We start from the raw sequence: 14,308 nt of genomic DNA, 5'->3' as shown, positions 1-14,308 counted from the left end.
ATATTTTTGCCCATTGCTAAGACCTATATGTTAGTTATTTATTAAGAACAGGCGCAACCCCAAAAAGATGATGTAGACAAAGCAAAAGGAACAAAATACAATCTCCCTAAATTAGCTGTTGTTTTCCTTTTCTGAAGGGAAACTTACTCCCACAACACCCCTGCTCCTATGTCTTTCCGTGTTTAAAAAAAAAAAAAGAAAGAAAGAAAGAAAAGCCCTGGCTGGTGTGGCTCAGTGGATTGAGCATGGGCTGTGAACAAAAGGGTCATTGGTTGATTCCTAGTCAGGGCACATGCCTGGGTTGCAGGCCAGGTCCCCATGGGGGGCACATGAGAGGCAACCACACATTGATGTTTCTCTCCTTCCCTTTCTCCCTCCCTTCTTGTCTCTCTAAAAATAAATCTTTTTAAAAATAATGACTATTAAAAAATGCCTTTTCTATTTCTTGCTAATGAACAAATTTCAAATCTTATAACAGCATCTTTGTAATGCTTTGAAACCCTGCTCTTTCTCTCAGGACACCCCTGCTGCATCTGAGGCTTCCTAGACATCCCCCTTGTGCAATGGGCATTCAAGACCTGGAATTAAATGTCCTCCAGGTTCCCTGTGGGGCCCAGATTCCCTGTTGCTGTCTGTCTCTCTTTCCCAGTCAGTCAGTGTCTGAGAACTCTCACATCTTTCTTTTTTCATCAGTGTCTCTGTGAAAAAGTCCAACTGCACCACCTCACCAAGAAACTCCATTGAGATACTCCTAATTTTTTTTAAGATTTTATTTATTTATTTTTAGAGAGGGAAGGGAGGGAGATAGAGAGAGAGAGAAACATCAATGTGCGGTTGCTGGGGGTCATGGCCTGCAACCCAGGCATGTACCCTGGCTGGGAATCCAACCGGGGACACTTTGGTTCGCAGCCCATGCTCAATCCACTGAGCTATGCCTGCCAGGGCAGAGATACTCCTAATTTTTACTACGCACAATGAAGGTACCTCATTAGTCAAAAAGTCAACCTAATAATAATAGCATCTGATTATTTTGCTTCTATTCTGAATCTGACATTTGGATGAGTAGTGGCATCCCCACTGAGGGGTGTCATCCCAGCAACGACACCTCCCAGTAAAAATCATGAGCAAGTTCCAGTGCCACCCTGCTCGGAAAGGCAGGTAAGGGTCATCGACCCACAGAAGACCACATTCCTGGGCGCACGTGAGAGGACAAGACTCTGGGTGTTCCGAGTGAAGCTGAACCGGCTCTGACCCAGGCCTGGGAGCCCCCTGGTTAAGAGGGAAACGTGAGACAGAAAGAATCCTCCTCCAGAGAAGTCACACTGTGTGCCCCAGCCGCCGGGGGAGGACACCCTGGTTGAAATGACTTGGGGATGTACCTTTCCCTGAAGAATTATTCTGACATGCATAAAAAGGTATATATAAGGACTCTCCTCACTGCTTTGTTTATACTAGCAAAACTCTAGAGGGGTCAAAGAGCATAAATGCCATCATTAAATCACTGGTCCTTCATGAGGACAGCGCCACCCCTCTAAAAGATGTTTAGGAAATTTAGGTGAGTGTTTTTGATGTCACCACCTTTGGGTTACTACCGGCACTTACTGGTTGGGGCCCCCAGTGTACCCCCCACAATGAAGAATTTGCCCCGTCCAGCAAGGACTGTGGGGGTCCTGCCAGACGCTTACATCGGTGAAAACATACCATCTGAGCCAAGAACTGAGCTCCCCTACGTACAAACACAAAGTCATTTCTGCCCAATGTTACTATACAATGACTTTTCCAAGAACGGGACCAACGCATAAATGGAGACATTGTGGAATTTCATCCGGTTTGAATCTTCACCAGGAGTTGCTCGTCATCTCAGAAAAAAATCGTGAAATTCATGTCAACCTCACCCCAGGTATTTCAGTCATCGCCAACACACAGCGAAGTCTGTCTGCTTCCCGGGTGGCAGCCTTCAAGTCTCCACGGAGGTGCGAGCGTCTGCCTGCTGCCTGGGCCGTCTGCCACGGTGTGCCCGAGACACTCACATGTCAACATGCATGTTAGTTTGTCATACATTGTTTGTCCGTCTACCTTCCTATTACGGTCAGAACAGGACATTGATGTTGACCGTATTTTAAGTACATTGTATTATTTATGACTTCTATTTCAGAAGAGTATGGGAGGGTATTCCCCAATGTTTTCATTAAAAGGGGCCATTGGTCCAGAGTGTTTGCAATTAAGTAAAATAGCATACGTTATACTATGACATACTCTGCAACAGTTTAAAGGACTAGCTAAGTCTGTATATACTGTTATGGGAAACTCCTTAAGCCCCAGAGCTGAGCGAAGGAAGCTGACTCAGAGGCATTACACAGCATGCACAGCTGATATCAGTTATCCGAACACATGCACACAGAACCACACTGTATGGGACGTTACGCGTGGGGACAAAAGGCTTGTGGAGGACATGCCTGAAAGCTCACAACACGAACCGATAACAAGGGGAGGGAATCGGGGACGGCAGTCAGGTGGGTTTCTGCCTCATTTGTCATGCTTGTGTGTATACAAAGTGGACAGAGACAGGCATTCCTTAATAACTCAAAATTCCTAAGGTAAAAATTGGGGAAAGAATTGCCGAGGGGAAAAAAAAGCGCTCTGCCCAAGCTCTCTCACTCGTGACCCCGGTGTTGGTAGCGTGGGCTTCGGGGTGGCCTTCTGCAGGGCCAGCCCCCCTGCCACAGCGAGGCGGCGCCTGCATCCCTGCTGCCTTCCGCGTGGGCAGCAGGAAGAGAAAGCAGGCTGCCTGGGGCCCCAGCCTAGTCCAGGTGGGGTCCTCCACGAACGCACACCAGGAGGGAGGGGGCACTGCAACCCAAAGGTTTGCCACTCCAGCAGACAGCCTTGCCCTGTCACCAGGAGCCGTATAGGGGGCCCCAAACTGACACCCACTTTTCAGCTTTACACACAGGAAGGAAAGGCCAATTTCATGTCAGTGAACAAGGCAGGACTGAGCCAAGCTGAGCTCCCCCTCTGTGGCCCAGACCAAGATGCTATGAAGCATTAGGAGACCCCAGACACATAGCCGGGAGGGGCCTGGGGCATCAGAGGAGGGTCTTGGAGAACTGCTGGGCCTTCAGCCATCACTGTGGGGTGGCGGGCTCAGCACACTCTAAAGAAGAAGTGGGCACCTCACCTCATGGTCCCATGTGACTAAATCATAGGATCTCGAGGGTTATTATGCTCAGCAAAAGTGCCCCTTCCCATACTTGAATGGGCTCATTGCCAGTGTTGGGTCCACCAGACAGCTTGGAAGTCGCCTCTGGGAAGGCAGCTACAGCAGCAGCAGAATTAATTGTACAGCCCAGTGTGGAGGAAGATGTTCCAAATGGGAAAGACACATGTGTGTAGGTGAAGTCAGAGCTATTTCTCAGGCCCCAGCAGCCTGAGGGACCAATGACGCATCCCAGCGGCAGGAGGCTCTGTGATCTCCACGCTCAGCCCCCGTGGGCCTCACACCCCCACACGATTCTGCTCGCGCAGCTCCCAGGCTCCTGATGTCACTGTGTGTCCTGGCTGCTGCCCATGGGCTCGGTCACCACCCACACCCTGCGGTCCTGCCTCAGGGGAGCACACTCTCCCCGTCAACCTTATGGAAAGTCAAGCCTTCAGTGACCACTCTGGTCCTTTTTTCCCTCAGGAGACACACTCGGGGCAGGTGGCTCAGGAGCCCTGAGAAAGCTTCCGGGGTGAAAGAGCAGTGTCCCCTCATGGCTCACACACCTTCGCTGTCAACAAACCTGGACGCAAGTTCCCTGCCATGCAGGCGTCCAGTTGAGTGGCATTCCTTCCTGCTTCTTTATTTTCTTATACAATGCTCCCAGAGTCCCCAGAACCTGGCCATCACTGCTAACAGGCTCTTCACAAGAATACAGAAGGATGAGCATTAAATGTAGGGAGGGCCCTGGACGGCATGGCTCAATGGGTTGAGCACCAGCCTGCAAAGCACAAGGTTGCTGGTTTGATTCCCAGTTGAGGCACAAGCTTAGGTTACGAGCCAGTCCCCGGTTGGGGGCACATACAACCAGCCCATGTTTCTCCCCCTCTTTCTCTCTCCCTACACCTCCCTCTAAAAATAAATAAATAAAGTCTTTAAAAAAATGCAGTGAGTGTGTGAGTTCTGGTGTCACACCATCAGATTTGAAGATCACCTTTACCGCCGCTACTGTCTGTATAGCCTTGAGCTGTAAATGAGCACACCCCACAGGGTTCCGATAAAGGTTAAGTGAATGCACGTGGTGGGCTCCACACAGCTCTGTGTCACCGGAGAACTCCAAGAGCTGTATCCACGTCTGTCCCTAGGCCACCTGGGAGGTGTGCACGACGCACCCCTTACAACTTTCCTACACGGCAGTGCACATTTTAAAGGCCTGTATTCTGCCTTACGTATTGGGCCCTTGCTTTAGTATTGCCTCCTTAAAACACTTCCGTAGAAAGTAGGAATCTTTTTTGTTTTAAACCAGAGTTCAGCCTGAATACTTATATAAAATAAGCCACCAATTTTAAAGATGAACCCACTGAGCAGATAATAGCACATTTTAAAGAGGAGAGTTCTTGAATCCCATGACTATTCCATTCGCAATAAAACACTCATAATTGAAGTTTTTATTTTCCGCACAATGAGGTAGCATTGTTTCTGCGGTAAGATAACATCTTAGGACGCATTCACAGAAGTCCACTAAATCCAAGATAAGGAAGCCTGTATCTTTCGAGTACTGATGGAAACTCGTGCAGCACTCCTTGAGACAGCATTTCCAGATCAGATCCAGCCTGTGTGAGCAGACTCGGCTAGACGGAGAACCCTGGCAGAATTTCCTTGGATGGCTCCAGTAGAGCTTCGGCGGGCGACCCACCTGGCTCTCTCGGATGCAACGAGGCAAAAGGAAAAAGGCAAGAGTGAGAATTCTTCTGAAATTATGCTGGATTGATTTTGACCTCGTTTCTGGGACCTTTAAGTCGATGGCGTTCATAGAATCATAGGTCTTAACATGGGCCGGGCCTTTACAGATCATGTGGTTCTGGTGAACCTCTGGTGAGATCTTCCTGTCCCCACTGGAAGCCGGGAGAACTCAAGCTGCCTGCCCAGGGTCTCCCCTCTAGCAGAGGAAGGGGGCTCAAAGGGAGTGAGGACACACCCAGTAAAATTAAGCATTTGGTCACTTCCATTGTATGTGAGTGTCCAAGGTGTCAAACTCTCCCTCCCCTAAGGGCCAAGAGGGTTTCTGGACAATGACCTCACTGTCCCCACAGGCCAGTTGCAATCAATGCTTCCTCAAGTCCTGGGGATAAAGGAAAGGATAATGATGACAATGACAAGGTCAATGCCATGCTTCTGTTATCCCACAGGTTTTCTTTTTAGTTCTGAGAATTGCAAAATGACAGCGAGGGATGTCTTTCAAGCTGGAAAGGCGATAAAGGAAGAGAGAACAAAATCAAATCCTCCCCAGGAAATAAAAGGCACATAAAGAACTGAGTGAATTGGGCGCCTCTTCCAGACAAAACCACTCTGGGCAGCAGACCAGAGCCACAGGAGAGCAGTGAAGATCCCACACCTGAGGGAGAGAGCCGGCGGGCCGAGGAGCACTAGGCAGTGACCTTGATTCTCAGTCCGGCCGGACTGTGGGTCGGTATAAACCTGTATCACCCACCGAGCAGGAGCCTAAGGTAAATCACAGGGCTCGGAGGAGCAGACAGCAGGAATAGAGTGTACTAATCAAAGAAAGGACAGAAAACTGTCAGCATGGTTGAAATTTTCACGTGTTTCACCCTCCTACCAGGTGCCAAGCCGCAGATGGCCATGGGTCCTTGGCCGCCTAGCCTTCCAAGAAAACCAAGACTCTGATTCCACAAGGACCATCTAATGACACAGGTTCCGCAGAAGGCTCTGCGGGGACAGAACAGAGGAGGAGGAGGCTATGTCCCGTGTCCCACCTCACTGCACATCTTCATACGCGTCCTCTTGCATCTTGATCCTTTTTAACGAATGTTTTGCTCTGAAAGGCGAAACACCTGCCGGATCTCGACACGCTCTCCCGTCCTCTGTCAAACTACCCGCTTCCAGACAGACCCCTCTGGTGCCCTGCCTCTCACTCGCCACCACCAACCCCAACCCGGTCTCTCCACCCAGCACACCCCACACAGCCCAACAAAATCCCGATGCACAATTTGATTCCAACTACAATTCCGCGCTCAATTCCAATGTATGGGGCTTCCCCCCACACTCTCAAGCAATTCTGAGACACCACCTGGGGGTCCTACAACTCAGCTCTGACACTGTCTACCCAGAGGTAGCACTGGATCCCACGGGTTAAAGGCTCAGCCCCACGAGAGTCCGCGCTTCCACTTGAGGTGCCAGTTGCAAATCCAGATGGTCACCTGTGCTTCTGACCCACCGGCTGTACATCAAAGGTTCCCACAACTGCCTCCTGGGGTTTGATTAATTAGCTAGTGCTGTTCACAGAACTCAGGAAAACAGTTTACTCACTGGCTTATCAATGTACTATAAAGGATATAACTCAGGAACAGCCAGGTGCAGAGGTGCAGAGGGCGAGGTATGGGGAGGGGGCTCTGAGCTCCCGTGCCCTCTCCAGGTGAGCGGCTTTCCCCCACATCTCTCTACACGTTCCCCCACCTGAATGTTCTCCAAGCCTTGCCCTTTGGGGTTTTGCTGGAAGCTTCCTCAGATAGTCATGGTTGGTTGAAGCAATGGGTGATTAATTCATCTTCCCATCCCTTTCCTCTCCCTTCCCCCTAGGTCAGGGGGTGGGACTAAAAGTTCCAACCCTTTCATCACGTGGCCAGGTCCCCTGGCAACCAGCCCCACACCTAGGGCTCTCCAGAAGTTACCTCATTAACATAACAAAGAACACTTGTCACTCCCTTCTCTGGAAATGCCAGAGGTTTTAGGAGCTCAGTGCCAGAAAAGGGTCGTTAAGACCAAATATTTATTTCTCGTTATAAGTCATATTATCACACCGCTTTGTCACCATTATCTCTAAAGTGCTTTTCAGGGTGCAGCCCTTCATTCCAGAACACTTACTTTTCATGCTGAGAAGTGTTTTTCTTTTCAATCACGAATATGACTCTATCAACATGATTACACTGTGTGAATTGGTTAACTTCCCTCACCTCCCTGTCTAACCAGCCAACACACCCTGTGATGATGCCAGTGAAACACCACTGATCTAGGCCTTTCACCCACTGCCTGAGTTGGAGGCCCGATTCTTTCTCACCGGGACCTGTCTCCCTCTCTCTCTCCCTCTCTCTCTCTCTCTCTCTCTCTCTCTCTCTCCCTCTCTCTCCCTCTCTCTCGGGTTCTCCCCTCCCACTGCACTTTTCTCCACTGGCCACCAGAGCTCAAAACCACTGCCTGCTCACACAGTTCCCACGTTCAAAACCGGCTGCCTCCTGGTTACATGGAGGAGAAAGATTCCGTTCTGCAAGCTTGTCACCAAGGCCAACTGCCACCTGCCTTCCTGGGGGTATCTTCCTTTCTCCCTCCTCACCCCCGCCCCCCCCCCACCCCTGGTTGCTGGCACGTTCCCTTCTGTTCTTCAACGCTCTGCTCAAACTCCTTCTCCACACACAGGGTCCAGCAGAAGCAATGCCTGCTTGGGTGTGGTTGGCAGGGTATGTGAATATCTCACATGAGATGGACAGCAGCAATTTGAACATTTCACCGAAAATGTCATGTGGTATGCTTGAGCGTGACATTGTTATGTGACAGAATTACATGCTTATGATTTTGTAAAAAAGATCTTTATGTAATACAACAGGGGTGTTATTTGTACTGGACCCTGTATAATAGAGACCTCATATAATCCCTTCCCTGGCCCTGTTTTAGCTTTTCTCCCAGTATTTCTCACCACCTGAAAAACATATTTGGTTACTGACCTGTGTACTCTCTGGCTTCTCTCCCTAGAATGTGAACCAATGAGGTGGGGATTTATTTTTTCTATTTTTTAAATTTATCCTTGTCTATCCCCAGCACCTAAAACAGCGCCTCCTAGCTCATTATAGGGCCTCAATCCATTTTTGCTGAATGAGGGAAGGAAGGAAGGAAGGAAGGAAGGAAGGAAGGAAGGAAGGAAGGAAGGAAGGAAGGAAGGAAGGAAGGAAGGAAGGAAGGAAATCCTCCATTGAAGCCCCACTACCCACCAGGCCCCAGGCAAGGCCCCATTCTCCCCATACTGTTCCTGTCCAAATCAGCCGCCTGTATTTTCATGCTTCTGCCTCTACCTTAGGGCTTACTGGAGCTGCCTTCCACCTGGGGGCACCTCTGCACACACACACGCTTCTAGAAGGCAAAGGAACCCCTGCATCCGAGGATGCTGAGTCTCAGAGAGGTTAAGAAAAATGTCCACAGTCCTACCCCATGGGGGCAGGAAGCCTGAATTCTAATCCAAGTCCGTCTGAATCCCGGGGCTACCGAACATCCTTTCCACTAACCTTGGTGCCTCTCTCAAGTGTCTTAGCTTTGGCCTACGAAACAGCACTTTCCAGTAATCATTTTAAAAGAAAGAAGGGAGGAAAGCTTGGAAGCGAAAGATAAAGAAGAAGAAGCCACGCTGCTGCCACTTTTCTGAGCCTGCACTGGGCCCAGAGGACAAGGCAGCATCTGCAGAAGGAGGTTTAGCAGGAGTGGGAACCTCTCTCTCTAGCTGGTACCCAACGGGCTCACTGCAAACAAGCGTTTCCTCCCAGGCAGCCCCTCCTCCATGGCTTGGTTCCTGCCTTTCTGTGTGCCTGATGCTGAAGAAAACAAGAAGCAGGACCAGCCCCTCCCTCCCTCCAGTGCCCACTTGGACCTTCCCTCCTTTGGTGTCCAAGGCCACATGCATGAGAAGACAAGGCAAGCTAAGAAAGCCGCTTTCTAGCCTAAAGCCTACCCATTTTCCTAGCGATGAGAATGGCTGCCACTTTCATATCGTGTGGATAAACAGTCTCGTGCTGTTCTAAGATTTTATAAACAGCAATTAAATCTATTTGATATATCGCACACCTGGAATTTGAAATTACAGGTGCAGTTACCTACTCTCCTCACCAGGTGGCGCTGAGATTTTTATGACCTAGGGCCTGGGTCCCTTCCTAACTCAGGGATATGTTTAGAGTGATACACATTGATTCCTTAAAAGAGGTAGCTGGTATGTGTATGTTCAAACGTGTGTGTGTGTGTGTGTTTACACTTATAACAGTAACTTTCTAACTAGGACTTATTAGAAGAAATTGCAGATTGCCCTAAGAGAATCACTGCATTAAAAAAAAAAAATGAAAAACCTCTTCAAAGCATAAAAAGAATCAAGCTTATGCCCCATTAATAGAGCTCATACTTACCAAATACTTCTTTTATAAGACAACAACGTAATATCACCTCCAGGCCACCGGACCAGCCACTTAAAACTGTGAGTGTGGGCTATGCCAATGTACATCCCAGCCTTCTCTAGCCGTTCATTCCCCAGAACTCCCAGCCTAGACTAGCAATAAAATCGTACATTTTTCAAATAAACCAAGCCTAATCCGGAAGGCAAAGCCCTCTCGTCGCTCGTACCAGCCACGCTGGTACGGACTTTAAACCGCGGCTGGTTTCCCATTCACCCTCCTCCTGCGGTCTAACCAGTAAACGTTTCGACAAGGACCAAGTTCAGGCTCTTCTCCCAGAGGATCTGGTGTTTAACACCTGTCTCAACTTGTTCCTGTTAAATTTCTGACGTGCCCCAGTTCACTGAGCCGCATTTGTTCTCGTCCTTTCTCTGCCTCCCTTCTACCTGCCCGAGCACTAGGGCAGCGCTTGAGTGTCTCAGGTGAGCCACACGAACTTCGCAGGCAGTCAAGCAAACAAGGTCAAGTGGAGATGCAGCGGTTTGTCCTGAGACACACACACAAACGTCAGGATGAGGAACTCTGAGCCCCGGCCCCTTCAGGGGACGGGACCCTCTCCAGGTTTGCATGTCCTCGCTCCAGAAATTACATGAACTCACAGGATGGTGAACCGGTTTTGTTTTTACTCTGGAGCGAGTAAGGCCAGTTAAGAATGAGGGTGCGGAAGGGGTTGAGGTAAAGGTTGTACCAAAATAGGCACTTGGAAGTGAGGCATCATCCCCAGCGAACTCCCATGGCGCCCCCTTAGCTTTGTACATTAATTAGCATGAGGAACAGTCCCATCTGCAGCCCCTTTGTGGCTGCCATGGTCCACTCTTTGACTCGGGCCTCCCCTTCTCTGAAGTCCAGGCTAGAATGCCATGCAGGCGTGCAGCCTCTGCACCAGCTTCTCGCCCCTAAAACAAACAGAATGCTTTGGAGGTGTTGACAGGGCCAATACAGAGAATTTTTTTTAAACCTTTAATCCATTGGGGTTTTTTTTTAAGATTTTATTTATTTATTTTTAGAGAGGGAAGGGAGGGAGATAGAGAGCGAGAGAAACATCAATGTGCGGTTGCTGGGGGTTATGGCCTGCAACCCAGGCATGTACCCTGACTGGGAATCGAACCTGCGACACTTTGGTTTGCAGCCTGCGCTCCATCCACTGAGCTATGCCAGCCAGGGCTCAGAGACATTTTTTTAAAAAAGCAAATGCAGAAAGAAATGCTACGTGTCCCAAAGTATCAGAGTGGCATTCATTCCCGCAATGCCTCATCATCCAAACGGACTGAGTGATTTCTCTTAGCTCTTTCTTGATTCTTCGCTTGCCTTTTCCTGAGATCCAAGCTTCAACTGAGCAGCCCTTTTACGTCGGGGGCTGATGCCACTCAGTCTCCTTGTTTAGTTCAGCAGACATTTCCTTTGATTCTTCAGATCTATTTGATTCTTCTATTTGATTCTCGCAAATAACCCCGTTCTGGAGGACACAGATTGTGTGGCGATACCTTATCGTATGTACACTCACCTCCTATACTGTGAGGTAGGTGTTGATTACCAGCTCCCCCACGCAGTAGAGGAGGAGGCCGAGGCTCAGAGAGGCTAGGTGATTTGCCCAAGATCACACCCCTGTCGAGCGTGACAGTATGAGAACCCGTGCCCCTGGCATCTCAGAGAAAACTCCAAACTGCCTCCGTCCCCAGACAGCCCTGCTTCTGGTATGAAGAGCTGCAGCTACCTAAACAGATTAGGTGTCTTCCTCGGGGCAAAGAGACGATATGGAGGGAGGGAGGGGGGCGAAGAGGCATCACTGGGGTGGGTGGCATTGCTCAGAGCCGGCTCTTCTTATATTTAAGCTTATAAGGAGCCATGGGGCTAACAAAAAGTCTCCTTGAACAAGGCACGGAAGTGCCTTCTGGGAACATGAAGCCTGTTGAGAGACACCCTGATTAGCCAGATAAACCAGGGGAGTCGCCCAGTGCAGCAATTCAAGTGTAGAACGTTTAACCACAAGTCAAGAGGGCTTTAAAAAGAAGGTGTTCTTCACACAATGGAAGAGCATACAGCAATGAGCGTAAATCAGCACCGACCACATGAATAAATCTCCCAGACGTAAGGAAATGAAAGAACTCAGACACCAAAGAATGCCTATCGGATGATTCTATTTTATACAGTTCCAAAACAGGCAGACCTAATCCCTGAGGGTTTTTTTTTCTTTCTTGTATTTTACTGTTTATACTTTAAAGCAGGATTTTGTTTACCCTTGGGTGGGGCAGGTGGAGGGGTGGAGGCAGGGAGTAAAACAAAAGTTAGGTATTCATCACTCTTTTTTTTTTTTTTTTTTTTTTTTTTTGCTTCCGGAAACCCTGAGTCAGGGCCTCAGACCACAGAGTCAGATAGAACTGGGGTGAAATCCCGATTCTGCGACTAACTGACTTGGAGCAAGTGCCTTCGACTCCCTGTGCCTCAGGTTTCTGCATCTATAAAATGGGGCTAATGATAACCTCCTGCGAAGTGTTGGTGTGAGAAGTCAGTGAGACAATGCATGTGCAGTGCCCGGCAGCCTGCGTTGGCCTGCAATAAATGGTGGCTGTGGCCATCCCGCCTCTGCTGCCCGCGGCAGAGGAGGGCCAGAGGACCCAACGAGCCGGACGATCAAAGATGTGCAGAGGCTAGACCTGGCTGGTGTAGCTCAGTGGATTGAGCGCAGGCTGCGAACCAAAGTGTCGCAGGTTCGATTCCCAGTCAGGGCACATGCCTGGGTTGCAGGCCATGACCCCCAGCAACCACACACTGATGTTTCTCTCTCTCTCTCTCTCTCTCTCTCTCTCTCTCTCTCTCTCTCCCCCTCCCTCCCCTCTCTAAAAATAAATAAATAAAATCTTAAAAAAAAAAAAAAGATGTGCAGAGGCCACAGGCTGCCGTATGGAAAAGGCTGTTTCTCCCCTCCCCGCTGGGCTCGGTCTCCCAGTTCATGTTGCCTGCAAGTGCAGGCCAGCCCCACACAGCCCAGACAAAGCTGTTTGGGGCCCACGCATGCAGGCCTTTGCTAGGGCACGCAGTACCTACTAGCCTGATAAACTAATGTGCGCTGACGCTCTCATTGTGGTTGCTGGCAGCTTACTGGGTTACCCTCCAGGTTAAGCAGGGTTTTAGCCAGAGCCTGTGGACATAGAAGGCCTTGACCCAGGCTGGGTGGAATCTGCCTTACCCCAGGTCAGCAAGGAGCCAGGCATGTCTAGGGCGCCCACACAGGGAATACTGGTTAGCAAGCAGAAGGAGCAAACTGTGGAGGCCCACAGAGTGGGTGGGCCTGAGGGCTCATGCTGAAGGGACAGAGCCAGGCTCCAGACACTACATGAAATTTTGGACCAGGACACATTTTGTCAGGAAGTCTGGGGCCGGAGGTGGGATTGGCGGCAAAGGGCATGAGGGTTGTTTTTTGGGTGATGAAAGTGTTCTGTAATTGACAGAGGTGGTGGTTACCAGGGCGTCTGCGTTTGTCAGAACCCATTGAACTGTATACTTGGAATGGGAGCAATTCATTTTATGCAAATGATCCTGTGGTATAATTGCTTTTAAAAGAAAAAAAAATAGATGCCTAGTCACAGAGGTCGCTCCACTCCGGGAGTAACCTGGGAGACCTCAGTGAGGAGAACCTCAGTAAGTCATATGTGGCCTTGCTGGGGGACAAAAAATAACTTTCCTCCCATCTTCCAAGTGCTAACTGGGCTAATACTCGAATTAACATGAGACAGATTAACTGGACCACATGTCCAAAATTCACTACAGAGCACAAGGGGGAGGGCGCGCCATGAGACATGAGCCCCCAAACCCCATCGGGCAGCTGAGGTTTCTCTGCCATGTTGGACAAAGCGGAGGGGTGGAGATTTGCAATCTTAAACTGAAAGCAGGCAATTCACAGGTAGACGAGAAAGAACAGACATGCGGCCGACGAACCCTCGCAGGCCCACCCGGAAACACAGGGACACGGAGACAAGTTCAACACGCAGAGTCTGCCAGGTGTCCCCCTGTCTGCTGCACGCAGTTCACTGGTGTTGTGAAATTAAGGTGAAGCTCCTCTCCTTTAAAGAGGTTTTTACTATCAGAGTTCCTTGAGGCAGGTAAGAGGGGAAAGTCAAAGATACTTTCTGAGTCTTCTATTTCTTAATAACCAGCTTAAAATCAATATCCCAAAAGGGAGTGGGAGGGGCGCGGTGACCCCATTGCTCTCCCTTAGCCGGTTCTTTGTTCCAGCACATTCACATCCGTCCAGGACTTAAGAGTTAGCAGAGCGCTTTCTCCTCTTTGACTCATCACACCGGCCCCAGGAGGTGGGCACCACGGATCCCACGCTACAGCGAAGGACATGGAGGCACAGCCTGGCTGCAGGAGCTGGCCCAGGTCCTCTGACTTGGAACCCCGCCTTCCTTCCTGGAAGTGGCCCCAGAGGTCAGCCAGGTCTAAGGAAACTCAGGTCCGGAGCGTGTAAGTAACTTGACAAAAGCTGCGCTGCTAGTTAAGGACAGAGGCCAAAGGGAAAGCGTGCCTCCTCCCACAGCAAAGGGAATGAGGCATTGTCAACTGGGATCATGCTGAATGCAGCTGGAAGGTGGGCTTTCACGCCCCCGCCGCAACGCAACCCTCGCTGACCCGGGGACTGAGAAGCAATCTTAAACAAAAGCAAGGCTCCTGTGACTCCACCTCCGCCTACCCCAGCAGCCCCCACCCCACCCCCCTTGAGTCCCCAGAGCCTTGTAACTTTAACAAACTACAGCAACGTGCACATGCATTACCTCACCCCAGTCTGGCTGATTTCCTAGCAGCAATTGTCCAAAGCTTGCTCCATTTCCCCCCTCCTGTTGGCTGTGCACCCTTCGCCCATTCCTCCCTGCTGAAATCACCAAGCCCT

Source organism: Phyllostomus discolor, chromosome 10 (assembly GCF_004126475.2).
Source record: "Phyllostomus discolor isolate MPI-MPIP mPhyDis1 chromosome 10, mPhyDis1.pri.v3, whole genome shotgun sequence".
NCBI lineage: Eukaryota > Metazoa > Chordata > Mammalia > Chiroptera > Phyllostomidae > Phyllostomus > Phyllostomus discolor.
The sequence above is the reverse complement of the archived record's forward strand: the minus strand, read 5'-3'. Positions refer to the sequence as shown.